This window comes from Aedes aegypti, chromosome 2 (genome assembly GCF_002204515.2).
Source record: "Aedes aegypti strain LVP_AGWG chromosome 2, AaegL5.0 Primary Assembly, whole genome shotgun sequence".
In the NCBI taxonomy this organism is placed as follows: Eukaryota; Metazoa; Arthropoda; class Insecta; order Diptera; family Culicidae; genus Aedes; species Aedes aegypti.
The window spans coordinates 82,089,714-82,110,343 of record NC_035108.1 but is presented as its reverse complement, the minus strand read 5'-3'; the positions used below and the strand labels follow the sequence as shown (position 1 = coordinate 82,110,343).

General features: G+C 36.2%; 1 protein-coding gene across 4 annotated transcripts in view; it reads right to left on the bottom strand.

The window, feature by feature from the left end:
* Positions 1-20,172, bottom strand: part of LOC5576444 (bifunctional heparan sulfate N-deacetylase/N-sulfotransferase) — a 653,265-nt gene extending 633,093 nt beyond the window's left edge. For 3 of the 4 annotated variants that reach the window (XM_021841346.1, XM_021841349.1, XM_021841348.1), the window contains exon 1: positions 19,237-20,143. The gene's annotated coding sequence lies outside the window, so the exon portion shown is untranslated. Of the gene's footprint in view, positions 1-19,236 lie in introns of all 4 variants that reach the window. The other variant, XM_021841347.1, reaches the window with a different exon arrangement.
* Positions 20,173-20,630: the final 458 nt, after the last annotated feature.

Sequence of the window (20,630 nt, the reverse complement as noted above, 5' to 3'; positions counted from 1 at the left end):
TGATTGTTTGTGCTTGCGATGACAAAAAATAAGGTGGAAAATTGCGAGCAAATTGAAACGTTCTTAACGCCGGAGAGTTCAATGGCCTGTTTAGTCAAGTTTTTACGCCAATCAGTGTCGAGCCGATTGATTAAATACTCTGTTGATTAGGTCTGTTTGGCACTTTTTTTCAGTTCAGATGGTAACATGGAAGTTTCGTTTGGATTTTTTTTGAAAACGTAGGAATGTGTGCAAATATTCTTTTGTGATCAAGAAATTACAATTATTGTGAAAAATCATTCAGGTTCATGTTTGGGATCCAGGTGTACATTCTTATACAATTCGCCTGGAAGACTTAGATATAACTTTGAAGAAATATTGGCGCTCATATCCTATTTTTTCTGGCCAATGGATTTTTAATAAACTTGGCTACAAAAATAGTTTGAAATTTGTATTTACTTAAGCATTTGATTAAGCATTTGATTAATATAAGAAGTGTCAGATCAAAGTACAATAACGAAACCAATTACCTGTAAAAAAATACCATTATTGGTCGTTTTGGCAAACTAAGCTGCAAGTCCGGCTTTGTTGCTAGTTTATAAATCAGAGTTTTTACCAAAAATTGTAAAAAAAATCTGTTTTTTTCATATCTATATATAATCGATTATAAGTTTACCGCTTGTGCTCCTAGTATGCTCAAAATAAATGAAAAATATTTAATTGAGAGCAACATAATGGAAATTGTGTCGATATCTTCTAAAAATCGGGGATAGTTTTGAATATAAATCTGATTTAAAAAAATCTAACACGCTCTATTGCACTAAATTAATAAAGCTTACAAGAAACAACCAAGACATGAGCCTTAACCTTTGAATTTGTTCACAAGACTCATATAAAAAGGATACTGGCAGCATTGACTATTGTATCGTCAAGGTTATCAACCTGAAAACAACAGGGCAGGGTTAGTTGAGCTTTCACGTCTTGTACTAGGTTTCAATAAAATAATGAGGAAACATGGTTTTCAAAAAGAAATTAAAAATTTCCAAAACATAGAATTTTGAATACAAAATTTGTTTAAAGTTCACCCAGGAATTTAAGCCTTTCCCAAAAATAATTTAAACACAAAACTTCTTCTTTTTTGGTAATACTCCGCCGGGCAGTTTGCTTGTCGGCTTAGTGCTCTATAAACACTTTCACAGTAATTAACTGTGTGCCTACTTTGCGAATGTAGTACAATTTACATTGATTTCATTATGATACTCTATGCCCAGGGCAGTCTAGCAAAGTGCCATTATGAAAAGATCCTGTATCGACCAGGAATGGAATTATGATATCTTCAACATGGTTTTGCTTTTAAGCTGCCGACGCTACCACTAGGCTAATGAAACCCTCCAAACAAAAACTTCTTTATACAGGAATTCATTGAAAGATTTTTCAACGAATTAATGATTTGTCAATTTATCGAGGCTATCTTTGAACATTCATCTTAGAAATGCATTAAATACACCTCCATGAATTTCCTCAGGAATTCCCTTTTAAATTGTTACTCGAAGTTTATCTTATCTCATTTGTATTCTTGGGTGTCCTCTTTTTAATTCTCAAGATGATTCTTTTAAAATTAATTTGATGAATCTTTTGAATAGTATGATAAAAATTCAAGCAAATTCCCTACAAGATATGACCAGAACCTATAGTCTACCATGGCTGCTCGGTGGAACTTACTTTTTTGATACTACACGTTGAATTCATGGAATCTAATATAACAAATCAGAAACTGACAATGAACTAATGATATACAATAAAACATCTTAACCTATTGCTGAACAATGCGACACACTCCTGTCGAAATCCGCTACACTCATGTTTTTCAAAACGGAAGGAAGATGGTTCCAAAATACTATACCCTGGACAAATAGTGTATTCCTATAATGAGACGTGCAGAACCGTGGAAGAAGAAAATTGCGATTCCAACTGGTTTGAAACGAGCGAAGTTTAGTGTATTAATATTTAGGAGACCTTTTGGTAACATGTTTGAATACATATTGCAACTACGAATTTTATGAAAGTCTTGAAAACGACACCCAAAAGATGTGGTTGTAAATGGGAAATTCTTGAGAATCTAGAAAGATTAAACACATATCGCATGAGCATGAGTTTAAAGCTTTACGTAAACGATTCATGGCTATGGCAGAGGCGTTCAATAAAAGAACATCTCCATAGATGAAGTGCGGCAAAAGCAATGATTTAAAGAGTTTTAATTTCACCGAGATTGGTGAGGTACTAGAAGTGATTCTAAGTACACGAAGCCCTTTATATATTTTTGAACACTGAGCATTTATGTGCCCTTTCCATTCGAGATTGCTTTGAAGAACAAATCCCAGAGTAATAGCATTGTCGACATATTGAATTATGGAATTTCCAAATTATATAATAGGACATTGGTTGACTTCTCTGTTTCTTGGCATTAACATTTTGTGGGCTTCGTGGCCGTGCGGTTAGTGTCACCGAGGCATTTAGCCGCATCGTGCTAAGGAGTGTGGGTTCGATTCCCGCCTCAGGTCGAAAAACTTTTCGAGAGGCATGTTTTCCGGCTATGCCACTGGGCGTTACATGCTAGTCCGTGTGGTGCTTCCTTCAAAGGGCAAATAGCCCACTGGAAACATTAACGTGTAGTGTCTTTTTAAAAAAAAAACATAGCTTTGGTTTTAGCAAGATTAACAAAATAATAAATACAATAAATAAATGCTCGTAAAAGCAAGCTGAGTTTCAATGCAGGACTGCTTCATTCTATTAATGCCTCTTCAACAAGAAAATGTAATTCGTGACAGTATTGCAAAGGCTGGTAACAATTGAATCTATAAAAATGAGACTGGACAACAAACTAGCACACAGAAAAAAATCCGTTCTCGTATCCGTGAACAGCAGACGTGAACTCGTCAACAAGCAAAAATACACCGTGAACTAGATCATGTTTATGGGATTGTTTGTGGTAGTTCATGGTGTATTTTTGACAGTTCACGTTTTCCAGCTCTCTTTTTTGAGCGTGCATACACTATTAGTGTATTATAATGATTCCTCAGAGAATCTGAATGTTGTCTTCACTATTTTGGTTTAGAATCGTATATATATAAAATCCCAAAGTTGTCTGTCTGTCAGTAACGCTTTGAAATGTTTCGCCGAAATATTTCATTGAACTCTACAACGACAATTTAAGAGCACTACAACAGTCAACTTGAATGATACAACGTTACAATTTCAAATTGTGGAGCACTACAACAACTATTTGATTGGATGTTCTAGAGCAGTGGTTTTCATATCGTGCTCCGCGGAGCACTTGGTGCTCCCCGAAGCCTTAGCAGGTGCTCCGGGACAGTTTTGAAAATTTGAAAATATCTCAACTTTTTTTTTAAAACACCATTTTAATGTATACCAAACAAAGTTATAACTAGAACTTTCAAGACATTAAATTTAAAGTACATAACAACTAATCACACTGATTATTTGATCAATTATTGATCCGTTGGCTGTGACCATTTTGGTTTTGTCCTCTAGGTTTGTGCTCTCGATAATTTAGAGATAGTTTTAATTCATCTTCTCCTTATGTTGTTTTGAATGCTATGGTGAAAGACGATACATCGTTTTTACGAGTCTCATATACAAAATCTCGATCATTATTGAACTTCCACTTGCCTCTGATATTTTTATGAAAATTTTAAGTTTTTGTGCTAAGACTTTATAATTGGAAGGTTAAAAATTTTCTGTTGGTGAAAATTTTCCCGTACTCTTTATACGGATCAGTTTTTGCTGCAAAATAGGGTTTTCTTTAATTTAACATGGAAAATTAAAGGTTGTAGAAATTCATTTTTTTTGACACTGTGATATAAAATAAAGTATATATTACGAGTTTCATCAAAATTATGTATAATTCCGAGAGTGATGAACTTGTGGTTATGCCATTCAGACATATTAAGAAAGGCCTAAAAAATACTTCGCTACAGAAGCTCGCTCAGTTGTTCGAAAAAACAACAAAAGTAGGAACATTTTCTAACAATGAATTTCAAAATATTTGGCAAAAAAAAAACAATTTTGTTTTACATAGATTCCTAATTGTCATAGTTTAAAATTTAAAATATAATAATAAAAACTAAATTAACGAGGGATTGAGCAGCTTAAATTACACTTCAAGTTTCTCGTAGGAATTATGGGATCGATTTAAGTGTGTAAAAATATAAAGATTTCATACGGAGTAATGATGAAGAACGGGTGCTCCGCGCAACAATTTTATTTCAAAATGTGCTCCGCGAGCTAAGAAGGCTGAAAACCCCTGTTCTAGAGTTTTTTTGAACATTGTTCTTCCTAAAGGCCGGTTTGCTACTGACAAGAAAAGAAATCGCCTATTTCGATGCGTGGAAAATTTCTCCCAAGAAATGGTCAAGAAAATCACTTTTTTCTGATCGCAGTACGCAGTTCAGAAGAAATGTCACTTCAAAGGGGGCTCTCTGTAGGAAATTTCTTGACCCTTTCAGTCAAGGAATTTCTTTACTTTTCTTGAGCGAAACAGCATACTTAGCTTAATTCGTAGAATAGTCTCGAGCTTTTCATTGTAGTTTTTGGATTTGTGAACTTTGTCGGTGATCAAAACGTATACAAACCAACTTCAAGAGATAAACATGAATGTTGTGAATGTGCACCGAACATTCGAATTTCTTTTAAATTTATAGTGAAACTTCCTTGAGTCGATGCTCCATGGCTCGATATCGGCTCACGAATACGAACTGAAAATAAAATTTTATGGTTACTAAGATGGTCCCCCAAAACAACTTTCCAAATATTCCTGTTCGATGACTCAATATTTCCACGAGTCAATGGTCCTTTCATTACAACTGTGATTTCGAAAGATTACAATAAATTATAGAACACTGCAACAGCTATCTAGGTTGATCTGGATTCAGAAGAATATTCGATAATTTTCAGTAAGATTTTTCTCTCTAATTCATAGAAGCATCTGGAACATTAGAAATATTTCACAACAGAAGAAACATTACAACAGCATTGAAGGCTGTAATTATTTCAGTTCAGAACATTACAACGGCATTACTGCAACGTACTCTATGGAGTATGGTTAGAGCATAAATTTAGGCAATTTTGCGTTCATTAATATCATGCATGTCGATTTTGATCAAATTATAACCATTATCCTCTACTTCTTATTTTACATCTCCATTACATCGCCAATGGGTCTGCTTCTCGGTTTATTATTCATACATCACTTGCATGATTATCAACAGAGAAATGTATCTGTTCATGTTATCATTTTGCAATTGAACATAGACATTATCAATCTTTGAAAGATTATACATTAGCTTTACGCTTTAAAATTCTGTTGGAACATGAATAGCCACGCTGAGTAAGCTAGTATCTTTATAGTTTGAAGCGAGAATTCCTCTGAAGAAATTTTTAGTTATTGCTCCTGAGATTCTCTCAGATGTTTCGTCAAGATTCGTCATAAAAGTATTCCAGCCATATTTCCAGGAATGCATGTAAGGAATTGTCAAGATTTTTATTCAAAAATTTTTGGAGGGATTGCTGGAAAAAAAGACAAAGTGCAGGTTGAATTTCCAAAAAAAAAATCCTTGAACAATCTGTGATGAAACTTCTTGAAAAATGCCGGTTAAATAGGAGTAAAGAACTCCTACAAAGATCTTTGAATGCACTTGTTTGAAAACTTTCTAGATTAAAATGCCTGAATAAATAATGACAATGCAGAACTTTCTAGAAGAATCCCTTAAAATCTCAGAGGAATTCATGAAGGAATTTGTATAGATAAAATAGTAAGGGTTACTGAAATAACTAGTACCCTAAATGAACTAATTAAAAATATCCAGAAGAAATTGCCTTGAGAAATCTTTTGCGAAGCATATTGAAAATCTGTCAAGAAATTCGCGGAAGCACTCAAGATGTATAATAGGTTCTGGTCCATATCTTGTAAGACTCGTGAATTTTGGATCATTTTCTGGATGCTTACGGGAAAATTTTCTCGAGGACTCCTTAGTACACAGTTCTTAGGGATATTCCTAGAAAAATGTCTGGTGAAATTGCTATGGAATCTACGGAAAAAAATTATATTTTGTGAGTCCTCGAAGAATTCGAAATAATATACATAGAATGAATTGCAGATGAAATGTTTAAAGCGATTTCTTGAAAATCGACAGACTCGTATTCGATCAACAATCTTTAAAGAAATAGCCCGAATCATCATTGGTGAAATTGGCGATGAAATTAAGGGCAGAATCCTTAAAGATTATCCACAAAGTAATATTTTGAAAAATTATCTTGAAGATCCTTGAAGATCATCTACAAAGTAATATTTTGAAGAACTACACTGCCCTTCTATGCCTACTTGTTCCATGTTCTATGGGACCTTATGGACCGCGAGACAAATATACGTACAGCATAAGAAAAAAAGCAAATTCTTGAATGAATTATTTTTTTATTTGACATTTGTTCCAATGTTTCGACATTGGATATTCTATGTACCTCATTGGTATTATAGCAGGAAGGATTCTTCAGAATCATTTTCAAAATTTTGTCGCTGTAGAGCTTTCTTCCTGGCATTACAACAACTAGTCCATATTGGTACAGCAGACAACATGGCTGGCCTGAAAATTTGTTTGAAGATCAAAATCTTGTTCTTAGTACAAAGGAGGGAAGTCAGCTGCTTGAAGGACAGCTAGAAGCTGCTGCAGGATATTTGTCCGATTTTAATTCTGAAGTTATTCTTGGGAGAATTCCCCTTTGAAGAAATTACTCTGGTTTCAGCTTAATTTATAACTATTAGAATTGAAGACAGAACTCCCGAAGGAACTTTTGTTAGATTCAATAAAAAGTCCCTAACGCATTTCTTTTAAACCCTGGAATAAACATTTGTAGACTTTCCTCGAAGGATACCAACATTCATCTGCAATAATGACTATAAGAATATTCTTGGAACATATAGTCTATACTTTACATTAACCTTCCAGTCGTCGCGTGGTTGGCCACCGTTAGCCCCACGCTGCTGTTGTGATCGAAAAGCGAGGTTTTTTCACCAGTGTTGTACAAAATACCACAGCGCGACGACTGAACTGTTAAAATATATTTTGCGAGAATTGCATAAACATACAATCATGTAAATAATCATGGAAAGTTGCCAAATGATTTGAATCTCTATCAAATCATTCAATCCGAATGATTTTCCATGGAAAGATGATTTTTCCATCGAACCATAAAGGAATTTTGCACCCAAACATTGTTTCAAACGCATCATTCACCTTCTACGTGCAAATCAAATTCCATATGTGCCCGAGACTAACCACCATTCAAATGTCAAAGTCATTGCCAGAGGAAACCTACGTTCCTTTCGGTAGCAAATCTCTTCGAGCTTCGAGGCTCAAACGATTTCCCATTATACTCCTCGCCTCCATCGCATCACACAACCCCCGCGAGAAACCACGTGCAAATATGCCCTTTTCGTTTTCCGATCGATTAACTCCTACGATTCTCAAAGCAAAGCGTTCCGACCCTCGATCCGGTTCCTCGGGGAAACCTACGCTAGGCAGGCAGCATGCGTATCGTCGGCCGGGTCTCGGAAATCGAACTCAGCTCAGAGAAAAAAAAAACCGGTCCCTACCGAATCGACCTCATCTCGAGCTCCGTCCGCCTCACGGTGTAGTAAAAAGGTGTATCTTTGATAGTGCTGGATCCATAAATTACTAAAAAAAAAATAACAAAATTTAACAGGTTTTTGATTTTTTTCCGAAAGTTGTAAAATTTTATTTCCATATTTTCTGCACATTCCAATTGCAAGAAATCAATAAAAATCGCGAAAACAGGGTTTCGTTCATTGAAAGACGGATAAGGAAGGCCCCCTATGCGATTATGAGAAAATATAAACAATTATATTATTACGATACTTAACAATCCATACCTTCCTTTTGTAGGTGATGTTTTCTATGAATTCTGTATTTTATTGAAAAAAAAATAATTCAGGTTCTCTATTTGAATTCTGCAATACAGTTCCAAGTTGGTTGTGGATTTTCATATGTTTTAACTTAAAATCTTCAAGACAGCGTGCATCAATAATCATATTTTTCCTTAAAATATCTATCAAAGTTACCCCATCATACGGTGAGCATTACCATGCCATCCTACACGAAACATAAAAAAATTGCCCACTCGCTTTGCTGTGCCTGGTACCCGGAGTAGAGAGGGAGAGTAAACTCTTTTGTCGGCGTCACTTATCCAACAACTGATACCACCACATACGAGGGGGGCCACCAGGTGGGTGCAAAACGAGCGCTGATTAGCGCAAATAGCCCCCTAATTACGACCGGAGCGGGCTAAACAATCGAACGCGATGATTGAAAATAAGCAACAAGGGCAAAAAAAAAACGCAGAACAAAACAGAACCGGAAATCACGGATGGGATTTTGCGAAAAGCGATTAGCTTTGGTGCGCGAATTTTTGGCGGACTCCAGCTGCGAGCGATTTTGGCTGGTTGATCTTGCAAGAGTTGGGAGTTCATGGTTCATGAGAATGAGGTCATGAACAACGAAATTTCACTTGGAATATAATCTTTCGACATAATCCACCGCATTGATGTGGAAGAAAACGATTTTAACTTTCGAATGGTAAGACTATGATGATGACAAGATGAATCAACATTGGAGAATTTCGGATATGAGTCATGGTGTATTCTATCCGAAATCCTATGAGATACTTCACAATATCGTTGATCGGCACACTGGATTGTTGAACGATAAATTATCACGATAGCTCACAGCCAATTGGTTCACGATTAAAATGTTGCTCGTCAACCTTTCGTGGACGATAACCAAGTGATAAATGGACTTCAATATCAACGCACGTTTGATAACTTGCGATCACAATCAGTTTTCTAGAGTGTGTCTTGCCAGGTTTATTCCTAAATTCAAGGTGTACTGAGTATCTTAACTGATTTAATATAGGTTCATGTGATTTATATCTTCAGTGCATTCATAGACATTTTTTTCAGTTTTCTAAGCAGTTCCTGAAATCCTTATCAGGTTTCTTGCAGAACTATTGTTGTATTCTGATTGATAAAAGATTTATTATAGTATTTCTTGTCAGATTACTAATCTCCTTCTCCTAGGCATTACGTCCTCACTGCAAGAGAGCCAGATTTTACCATTTTTTGCATTTGTATATCTTGTGGCAGGCACGATTATACTCTATGACTTGGAGAGTCAAGGAAATTTCGATTACGAAAAGGTTGTGAACCGACCGGGAATCGAACCCTTCAAGACACCTTCAACATGGCTGTACCTTGTAGGTACGTATTTTACCACTAGGCTAAGGAAAGCAACATTACTGATGAGATCCTTGAATAGCATCTAGAAAGCTTCATGGCTGAGCTCTGATAACATCTTTTGAAGATTCCTAGTGAGTTTATGTCAGAAAATCTTGACTTATTCAGTAAGCCATTGATCATCTTCAGGTAGTACTGGGCTGTACCACTTTAAGATTATGTACAACGATCATTGAAGATAATCTGATGTAGAATAAAATTGAATATCGACGCTTTTTTGATAACTTTGCGATCTCAATCATTTTTGAGCGATTTTTTACAGTTCTATTCTTTAATTCTCGATTACTTTTTCAAATCGACGTAAATAAATTCCATACGGTTTTGAGAAAATTAATGCAGAAGAATCACAAACTGTCTTCTAAAACTGTTTTAAAATGAATCACCTTTTTAACATTTTTTCGACGTGCACATTGCTCAAATTTTGCATACAATGAGCTCGCGCTCAAAAACTAAGAAGTTCCTTTTATTTCACACAAAAATTTGATGACAAAATGATAAGCCGTTTCATTCAGTTACTTGCGACGTTTTTCTACCAGTGTAAAATCGACTCAAGTAGTGTTTTGTTTTGATTCGTGGTTGAGTCACTTTGTCTCTCCATACAGCGGGGCGGCGAAAGTAGTGGTTAGGTTGCGAAAGTTGAAAATCTTACTTTCGTCGTTTTGTAAATTCGGAAATTAAACGTTCTAAAAGTGAAAATCGAGTTGGTTCAGAGCAAAACGTGTAGAATTTTGTATGCGAAACACGTAGGATCGATAAAGTAAGTTTGTATACTTTTTAGACTTGAGTCTGTATGAATAACTTTTCGAGAATTCTCTCCAAATCTTTTATGAGATCTTCATGAGGTTCTTTACTGCTTCCATGAAGGATCATATGCTTTTTATCTTAGTGCATTCGCAGATCAGATCCTAATCAGTTTTTTAGCAGATCCTGAGATCCTAAACAGGTTTCTTGCTAAACTATTGAGTTATTCTTGATAAATGAAAGATACATAAGAGAGTTTCTTCTAAGAATAAATGAAGGCATTTTGGCTAGTCTTTCCGTATTTCTTGTTCAAATCCAGTCAAGATCACTTATATTTTTTTTGCGTTTTGGCCACGAGTTGTTTTTACTGATTCCTGAGAAACAGAATGTTTAAACTACTCACTAAAAGTTTTTCGAAGTTTTTTAGTATATATCCTCCATATCAGGCCTGTCCAACGTACGGCCCGCGGAAAGCTTGAAGACCCTTCTTGTATCTGACCCTATTACTGCTCTTCCAGCTTTATGTTTGAACATGTGAATGCCTCTTATTACAACTTAGGTTTCTTCAATTCAAAGTTTATTTTCATTTTAAAGATTGTATACTTTATTTTTATCCCAAATTTGTTTGATTTATTATTGAATCGTCGAGACGCTTAATTTTCACGGAAAAAGACACTATAATTTGGAGAGGATTGAGTTAAGGAAACCTCTCTACTAAATAGACTAAAGTTCGAACAGTAGTAGTCGACCTAAAATTGAATGCCAAATACAATATCACTGAATAGTAAGGTGGATTCTCACAGACTCTCCACCATGAAGACAAATTGAAGGCTTATACATTTTGAGACAGCTTTCTCATGTAAATTTCACGAACAACTTGGGAATGAAACTCAACAAAAGTTGGGCAATAGTATCACGGAATCCGTAGTAGGATTTGACCGAGTTCTAGTCGTCATCGAATCCGAGAAATTATCGTGGGCTGGAGAAACTCTGTAACAATTTGTAAATAACTAGTTCCAGAATTTTAAGCAGAACAGACTTCTTCAGATTACAGAACAAGGCTTTAAAATGAAGTTTGTTAGAGTGCTGACGAAATCCGAAGGATTACAAAATCAATTTAAGAAAAGCACGGATCTCAAATAATATTAGATGAGGGGATTGAAAGCAATACAGAAGCACCGGGGTGACGAAAACATAGTTTTGCGTGATTTTTTTCGTCATCCTCCACAAATTATGTTGCTTGCTTCTTTTAGGTGGAAAAATTGCCTAAAAATACCGATGGCTAGTAAACAGTAGAATTTTTCAGAGTATGCAACTTAAAGTCGACAAAAATATTTATTACACCCCTTTGCGTTTGTGCCCCTCACATAAGATTCTGCAAAAATTCTTCAAAAAATTCTGACAGGATTCTGAAAATGATTTTTATAAAATCCCGGACAATATGCTCACAAGTTTCAGTGCAGATTTTTTATAGGAATCCTAGGCTGGATTCTGACGAAATCCTGAACATAATTCTCACAGAATTTTTGGCAAGATTTTCAATCTCTTCAAAAGAAATTATTTTTCATTTGAACCTCCAAAACTTTTCAAATTGCTACATACATGCTCGCCATATAATATTGTATCTGATATTTGGCTCGTAATTCAAGAAGGTTGGGCAGGCCTGCTCTTACAGCCATTCCATGAAAAACCGGTCTAGTAGGTCACCGAATTCCGTGAAAATTTGCTATTTAGTTCCTTATCCGAAATAAGGATACACGTATTTTTGGATTTTTTGATTAGGGTGACCATTTCCGAAATAGAGTGACCAGAAAAATCGCGATTTTGCAAAACTTTTAAAAAAAAAAAAATTGTAACTTTTGAACCGTTTGACCGATTTTCAATCTTTTTGGACGAAATGAAGGCTAAGGATTTTGACTTTCCAGGAAAAATATAAAATTTTACAAAAAGTGTGTTTTTTACATAAAAAATACTCAATAGTTTCCGTTTTTTTGTGTTTTGAAGGCCTCGGGACCAAAGGGGCTATTGCTGTTCTCATTTTTTCTTGGAAGTTCAGAAAATTTTACGTCTACTGTCAAATTTTCAGCGATGTATGTTTTTTAGTTTTTGAGATATATATTTTGAAAATAAAAAATCAGTCATTTTTCATCGGCACACACTGTAGGTCTCAGCGCATTAGATTTTTTATTTAAAAAAAAACATAACTTTTGTACAGCTTAACCGATTTCCAATCTTTTTTCATGGAATGAAAGCTTAAAATTTCAACTTTTCAGACAAAATTGAAAAATCTGAAAAAAATATGTTTAAACGTGAAAAAATATAAAAAAATCTAGTTTTTTTAAAAAAATTTCATATATTTTAATAGAAAAAATAACTTTTCAAAGTTTTCTATTTTTTTCTATTTTTTCTGAAAAGTTGAAATCTCAAGCTATCATTTCAGAAAAAAAGATTGGAAATCCGTTGAGCTGTTCAAAAGTTATGGTTTTTTTTAAACATTAAAAATTTAATGTGCTGAGATCTACAGTGTGTGCCGATGAAAAATGACTGATTTTTTATTTTCAAAAAAATATATCTCAAAAACAAAAAAACATACATCGCTGAAAATTTGACAGTAAACGTAAAACTTTTCTGAACTTTCAAGAACAAATGAGAACAGCAATAGTCCCTTTGGTCCCGAGGCCTTCAAAACACGAAAAAACGGGAACTATTGAGTTTTTCCATGTAAAAAACACAATTTTTGTGAAATTTTATATTTTTCCTGAAAAGTCAAAATCTCTAGCCTTCATTTCATTCAAAAAGATTGAAAATCAGTCGAACGGTTCAAAAGTTATAATTATTTTACAAATAAAAATTTTGCAAAATCGCGATTTTTCTGGTCACCCTATTTTGGAAATGGTCACCCTAATAAAAAAATCCAAAAATACGTGTATCCTTATTTCGGATAAGGAACAAAATAGCAAATTTTCACGGAATTCGGTGACCCACTAGATCGGTTTTTCATGGAATGGCTGTATATATATATAGCTCTTCGAACAAATTTCGAGGGAATTGGCAAATCTTTTCGTAATTTTGTAGACTCTCGTTTAAATATACATCGCAGTGCTATTGATTTTTAAAAAGTTACGATAGATTTGTCCACATGATAATCCTATGAAAGCAGTTTCTTCACCACGTTAAGGCATAAATGTAGCTTAAGGCCGTCATTGAAATTTGTACGCGTCGTTGATGATTGTTGCTAATTCATCTCACGATTTCGAATCAAAGAAAATCAGTTGGTTTTACAATGACATAGCTGAAAAAGTATCAGCATACTTTATGCATGTCAGCGCGTACGGTGATACTTTTTCAAGTCATTATCAAGATATCAAGACAGAGTTTTATCACTTTGAAATGCAAGCTGAAAAGTCACCATTGTTGCCAAAACGAATGACGGGCTACTTAGCCTTAAATACAAGGGTAAACGTGGTTAACGACTAAGCCAAGGTGAAGAAATCGACCCTTAAAATCTTATCAAGGCTCCTCATAAAACCATGCAGATATGTCTGCAGGAATTCGTATAGGAATCGATCCTGGCATTCATTCAGGTTCTTTCAAAAATTTCTCCAGCAGTAATGCTGCTCCCAATTACTTTTTAAGGAATCTATCGGTAATTTTCTCTGGAGACAGCTTGGATCTCGGCTTCCAGTGCTCCAATTGACACTAAATCTTCAATCCAGCTAGGCAATAGTTTGAAATATATCCATATGAAATTTCACAGTATTCAAGTAACAATTTTCTATGTATCGCTACTTCATGGTGATGATAAGTATTTCTAGAGTAAACCCCAAGCAATCAAAAGCTCAGACACCTAATGAAAATATCATGGAGAACTTGCTATGCTGCTCACTTTTTAAGTAATTATCTGAACTTCAGTTCACCAAAAGTTTCCTTGAGGTGCTGTACAGAATGCAATTCAGCTTAAGAATAAATTTCAATATGGAGATCAAAAAAAGGAAACAAAAACTCTTTGTAAGCCCGACACATTTTCCATGCAATTTATTAACTCTCAGTGGAATAGGGGAACAATTTTTATTGCATACCTTGTTCTATAAATACATTCGCTGCAATACTCGAACTCGAGCTCTCTTCGTTGAAATCATAGTTAATACCGCTGCTCCGTATAGGTGTTGTGCAAATGCTAATGAATTTAATTGATGTGCTGATTTCTTAGGTGCGGACTTTAGCATTTCTATTTTCAAACTTGTTTCGAACTTTAAATTCTCTTCGAAGTAAATTTGGAACCTAATATCTACCTGAAAGTTCAAAGAAGTTCACACGGAGCTTAGTTCAAACTTGAATCATTTGACATTTATATGTTTGTTTCTCATTAGTTTACCTTTTTCAACTGAAATGCAAGTGATTTGATCAAAAATGGCAAATACATAAAAAAAATACAAATCTTAACGCTACGCACGTGCTGAACATTGTGAAAGAAGACAAATTATGTAGCTGAAGGGTTCCCTAAAGCACCGTTCTGGATTTTGCCGGAGAACGACGGTAATATGGACTTCACTTTGATGGTGGATTGGGCGGTGCTCCTAAATATTCTACACTAGTGGTCCCGGCAAACTTCGTCTTGCCATCAAGTAGGCTGTTGAAAACCGCTATGAATCGTCCCATACAAAATGACAGTTCCGTTCAGTCCCGTTTTTCCTACTTTCCCGGTGAACATCCTGGAACTTCTATACACACAAACACGTCGGAATCCTTTACGAACAAAATGGAGAAAGAATCATCAAAATCCGTTGCCCCGTCCGTGAGTCATTTCGTGACATACAAACACCATTCCATTTTTATTTATATAGATTCCATCAAAATATAAGAATATTGCATCTAAACACAGTTTACCAATGCAAGTAGGTCAAATAAAATATTGGATCGTGAAGTGTTTGATAAAAATCTCCGAAACTCGAGAAAAGAAAGTGTCTCTAACTTATGCTCTACATTACATCTCGCGTTTGTTTGCCCTTCTTTGTTTCATTAGTCAACGAGAACTATTGGAAACTTATTCATGCGACAGTATTAATACTGGGTAGACGAATAAATAGATCTCTTAGAGATTATAAGATGTAAGTGAACTTTCTATTTATTCTTATTATAGTTTTCAAGATGTTCATAGTAAGTTCGGTTAGCAGCTTAACTGAACAGAGTGTTGGAAGTGCGAGGCAGGTTTGTTTGAAACCTTTACAAATGGCTGCGAAGTCTACATTCGAACTTTATTACTATTTTCAAGTCTGAGAAAAGTTTGATTTGAATTCGGTAAATTCTTTCTCTGAACTTTGCACTAGAGTTCTTAACGAGTTATTCGAAAACTAGTTGTGAACTTTAGTGCTGATTTGAAAGTATGAAGGCGAATTTAATAGTACTTTTAAGTTTCCAATGAATAAACGCCGTACTATTTTGAGAATCAAGTTCTGAGTGTAGACGTTTCCTTTTTAATCAGCAACAAAGTTACATGAAACCAAATTTCAACTTTATTTGAACTTTTGAGTTCACTTATCAAGTAATATCCGAACTGCTGTTGGTTGCTAGGGACGTCCTTGTGATAAATTGCTTTTAATTTAGACGAGAAATTAGATCGAAAACAATTTTGATTGCCAAGAGAAAGTGTTCTTTTGACATCATATTAAATGTATGACTATCCTTTGTTTCTAAGGACTTCAAAAATGAACGTAGCATTTCAAAATAATCCGAATATAAAATAACTATGGATTCAAGCTGTTTAGTTAGTACTTACTCACATTTGACTGCTCATAAATAAGGCCTTCAAAGCTCTGTTAAACGTCCAAACGAAAGGATGTGCATGGATCGGTTCGGAAACAAGGATTGATGTTTTGAGAAGAAATGGAGGTTTTTCGATATCGGATAAGTGGCAACATATATGTTTTTTATTTTGAACATATTCGGCTCAAATTAGGCTAATAATTTATAGAGCTCATTGCGAGAATGGACAGTTTTCAGAAGAAAAAGCGAAGACGGAGCCTCAATCTAAAACAAAGGACCGAACTTTTGCAACACCTCAAACTGCAGAACTTGCGAGAGAATTCGAAGTAGATAGAGCCACGATCAAGAAAATAAATTGCATGAAGCGAAACTTATACGTAATTCGTCTTCGATGCGAGGAAGATGTTCCAAAAACAAATATGTTTCTTCCGGGAAGCATAAAAAACCTAAACTGGTTATTTTCTACTGGTTTTTAAAAATGCGCAATAATCATGAAACTGTTACAACAAGCTTGATTGTGCTTGAAGCTCGGAAATTTTCTTCTAAGCTGCAAATTTCAAGCTAATTCAAGTTCAGCAAGAAGTGGATCCATAATTTCAAAAAGCGATTCAACATCCGAAAGTTGAAAATATCCGAAGAGAAACTGTCAAGTGATCGAGACAACATTGAGCCGATTGGAAAATCAAAAAATCCAAGGCCATTCAAGAACATTCAGTTGTAATTACAATACGATTATTCTAAGAATTCGTGAAGGACCAGTGATATTTTTCAATCATAGTTCTATAACGCTTTAGTATTCAGCACGTGTTGCAATTGATCCTAAGGCTTTGCGCAACATTTTGAATACTAGCTGATGGATAGATATCTGTAATGTTTATTCCGTCGAATGGATTAGCATACAATCCAAACGATTAAGCTGAAATATAGAGACAAATTGTTTCAGGAGATCACTTTCTCGTCTTTGGATAGTGCAAAACAATTGTAGACTATCGACCTGAAAAATGTTGCATTTTGGCTCCACGAAGCATGGACAGAAGTGTCAGAGCACGTGCTGCAGCAGGCGTGGAGAAATATTGGCAAATTTGTGGGCTCAAAATTGATACATTAAGATGTCCTGTCGGGGTCTTCCTTAGCCGAGTGGTTAGAGTCCGCGGCTACCAAGCAAAGTCATGCTGAAGGTGTCTGGGTTCGATTCTCGGTCGGGCCAGGATCTTTCCGTAATGGAAATTTCCTTGACTTCAATGGGCATAGAGTATCATCGTACCTGCCACACGATATACGAATGAGAAAATGGCAACTTTGGCAAAGAAAGCTCTCAGTTAATAACTGTGGAAGTGCTCATGAGAACACTAAGCTGAGAAGCAGGCTTTGTCCCAGTGATGACGTAATTCTAAGAAGATGTCCCGTTATCCATGTTTTATCGAAAATCCAGCATCTTCCAACCGGTGGCACCATCAAATTCATCAGATGAAGATTAGTGTATCGAGGACCATTCAGATGCAGACATTTTGGCCTTTGTTAATAACGAAGATTGTCCAAAAGAGATGACAGTGATGGAGATGATAAAGATTTGAATCAATCAGACATCCCAACGATTGATGCAGTCAATGAACCCAGGCGTCCTGAGCAAAATCAGCATCACCAGGCTGTAAATAGTCTGAATTATGCTATCTGATGGGCCGAAGATAATGGATTTGAGGTAAATTATATTTTACACTTACGTAATATAAAAAGCATTGCTTTGGTAAAGTGTGTAAATAATTAGGATTTTTTTTACACGGTAATTGACGTTTTTGAATTTTCTTTAGAATGCGGTATGAACAGCCTTATAACCGAGTAGCAACAGTAATGCTGAGAATATATAAAGAATTTAATTTGGACTGCATCGAAATTCAAGAAACATAATCCAAGTTCAAAGCGAATTCTACCAGAAATCAGCAGACTTCGCTTGAAATCAGAAACAAATCTCATCAGAGATGCAACAAAAATTCCTTTGGGAGGATTCCTTCGCAGCGATGCTTTACGAAAATCATTTTGTTATTCTTTCGTAAAGCATCGCTGCGAAGGAATCCTCCCAAAGGAATTTTTGTTGCATCTCTGATAAGATTTGTTGTTTCAAGGAATCTTCCAGGGATTATTTTCGAAATTCCATACCAAGTAGCTTATTTGGTAAGGAGCCTTCTATAAATTACAAGGTCATCTGTGGGGGTAGGAGAGACAACGGTCTATACAAGTTTTAAAATTTTTGTTTGAACAAAAATCAAAATGGGGAAGGGAGCAGATTTTGGATCGGAAAAAAAACCACGTGGTTTAAGAACAGCTCCTACACACTCGTTCAAGGCTCCCTAACCACATGGCTCAGTAGGCACTCGTTCAGCATGCGATGGTCATGAGTTCGAATCCCACCTTGTGGATTCATTTTACAAATCCATAACCAACTGGCTCACTAGCTTAATCAGTTAAGCACAGCTTTCAAGAGTCATGGGATTTCATTCCAAGTAGTAGCTCATTAGCTTTGTTGATAAAGCCTTCTTCTAGCATACAATAGTCGTGGGTTCAAACTCATCTAATTTAGATGCTATGTAGATGTATTTGCACTTCCTTAATCCCTAATCTAGCCTCATCAAGTGGCTCAGTAGCTTGAATGGTGTAGCGCTCTTTAACATACAAGAGACGTGGGTTCAAATCCCATCTTGGAACGAAGATTTTTTTTTTGCAGCTTCATCAAGTGGCTCAGTGTCGAGAGCCCCAAGAAGAACTTGAAATATTGGTGATGTTATAGGAGCAGGGCGGCTTAGAAGCTGAAATGTCTACTAGCTCGTTTGATGTGCCATCTGATGCTATATTCTCCGGGTCATGTTGGTTGATATATGTAATAAGGATCATCTATGGCATGTACATTCACTGTCACACAGTAAGGCACTCGTTTCTTGCTTAGAAGAGCCATGGGTTTGAATCACACTTTAGCGCGTAGATTCTTTCCACAACTCCCTCTTCAAATAGCTCAGTAGCTTAGTTGGTAAAGCACTCGTCTAGCATACAAGAGTCGTGGGTTCGAACTCCATCTCAACACGTGGTTTAGTTCTGCAATGCACCATTGGCCGCACCTAACTCCAAATCAAACTTTCGTTTATATTCAGTTTTGATCACTTTACTGCACAGAAGTTATACTATTAGCAATAAAATAATTTTCAAAAATTATAAATCGGTCCATTTTGGTGGCAGAAGTTCAGCAACTTTTTGATCCTTCGATGTCCTCTCTTTCAATCATTGCGAAACAAAATTCCCAAAGTAAACAAAACACCTTCGCTTCACAAAAGCCAATCCAATCCTGATGTAATAAACCAAAAACGCACCAACACACTCACATTTTCAACGCATTTCCGAGCTGTCAAAATCGATGCGGCTCTGGGCTGGAATCTTCCTTCTTCAAGTCGTTCTTAACGGCTCTCTCGCTCCGTCTGCCGGTGCGACGTTATTTTGCTTCTTTTGTTTATATATCGCCGTCCTGCTTTTGCCCACACTCGAAAAAGAAACGAATCTCACCTTGACCAAACACCACACTTTTCTTTGCTTCCACTCTTCTATTGCTTCACTTTGCACTCATTCTTCAACGCAACAATCTCAGAAATGATTTTCTTCGACCGAATGCTTTTTTGAGCTAATTTATTCACTTCGCCAAACACTTCTTCTTGATGCACTTTTTTGACCAATTATTGCACAAAAACATCAGCACTTGATTCGAACTTTTCGAGGATAATCACAAACACACAACCGAATGCCAATCTTCCCGGAATGCGTAGGAATGTCCTACAGTTGAATCCGTTCCCCTTCAGACGAATCTCCCTCTATTCAATGAATTTCAAATCTTGGAAACACTATTCTTCCGGAAATCGTCCGATCAACTCAGAAACCCAAAAAATTCTGACAGCTCCGGATGTTTTCCTTCGCACTCGCCAACTTCGATTGGAGAATATCCTTGACGACGGCGGAAACTTCCGCGAACACCAGTCTACTGGGATCTAACCAATCGATTGCTATTTAAACCCGGCGGCGAAATTTGCACTCAAAACTCGTCACTCACGAATTCACACCCGATAAAAAGCGCGTCGTCCTCGACACAAAATTCACAGGTGAAGCCACAAACCGTAAAGTAAGCACACACGAAACACGGAGATCCGCACGTCCGGACGAATCGCGTTCTCTGCCGTAAGTGAGAATCGGCCCACGGTTCTCGACGACAGAAACACACGCGAAACGAAGATGTGCGTCAAAAACTCGAAAAGATCGTTCCGTCGTGCGATGTTTTGTTTTGCTATGCTGGTGTGAGTTTGAGATTTGAAAACATTACGCACACTGACAAACGGTTTTGCTTGTTTTGTTTTGATGCAATGTTCCGGGCTCGTGTAGGAACAGTCCACGTGCAGGTGTGTGCGTGGGAAAACATCGAACTTTTTGACGGATTGGTTTTGATGGTTCATAACTACTGTGGTCGAATGCGAGTGACGATAGTCAACAGTGGTGCTGGTGCAAGGGGTTTGCCTGAGCAGTAAACTCGCCGAATGATCTTTTTATTTTATTTGCTGTTATTGTACGGAGATTTCCAGAATGGACACGGCGGTTCTAAACCGCCGTTCCACAAATCGCCGTCCAAATCGTCGGTCGATGAAAGAGAGAGATGTATTCGAAATCGACTGATTCTCTGACATTTTTGTATACACCGTTGCCGTTGGTGCAACACGTACGCAAGATTGCCTTTTCA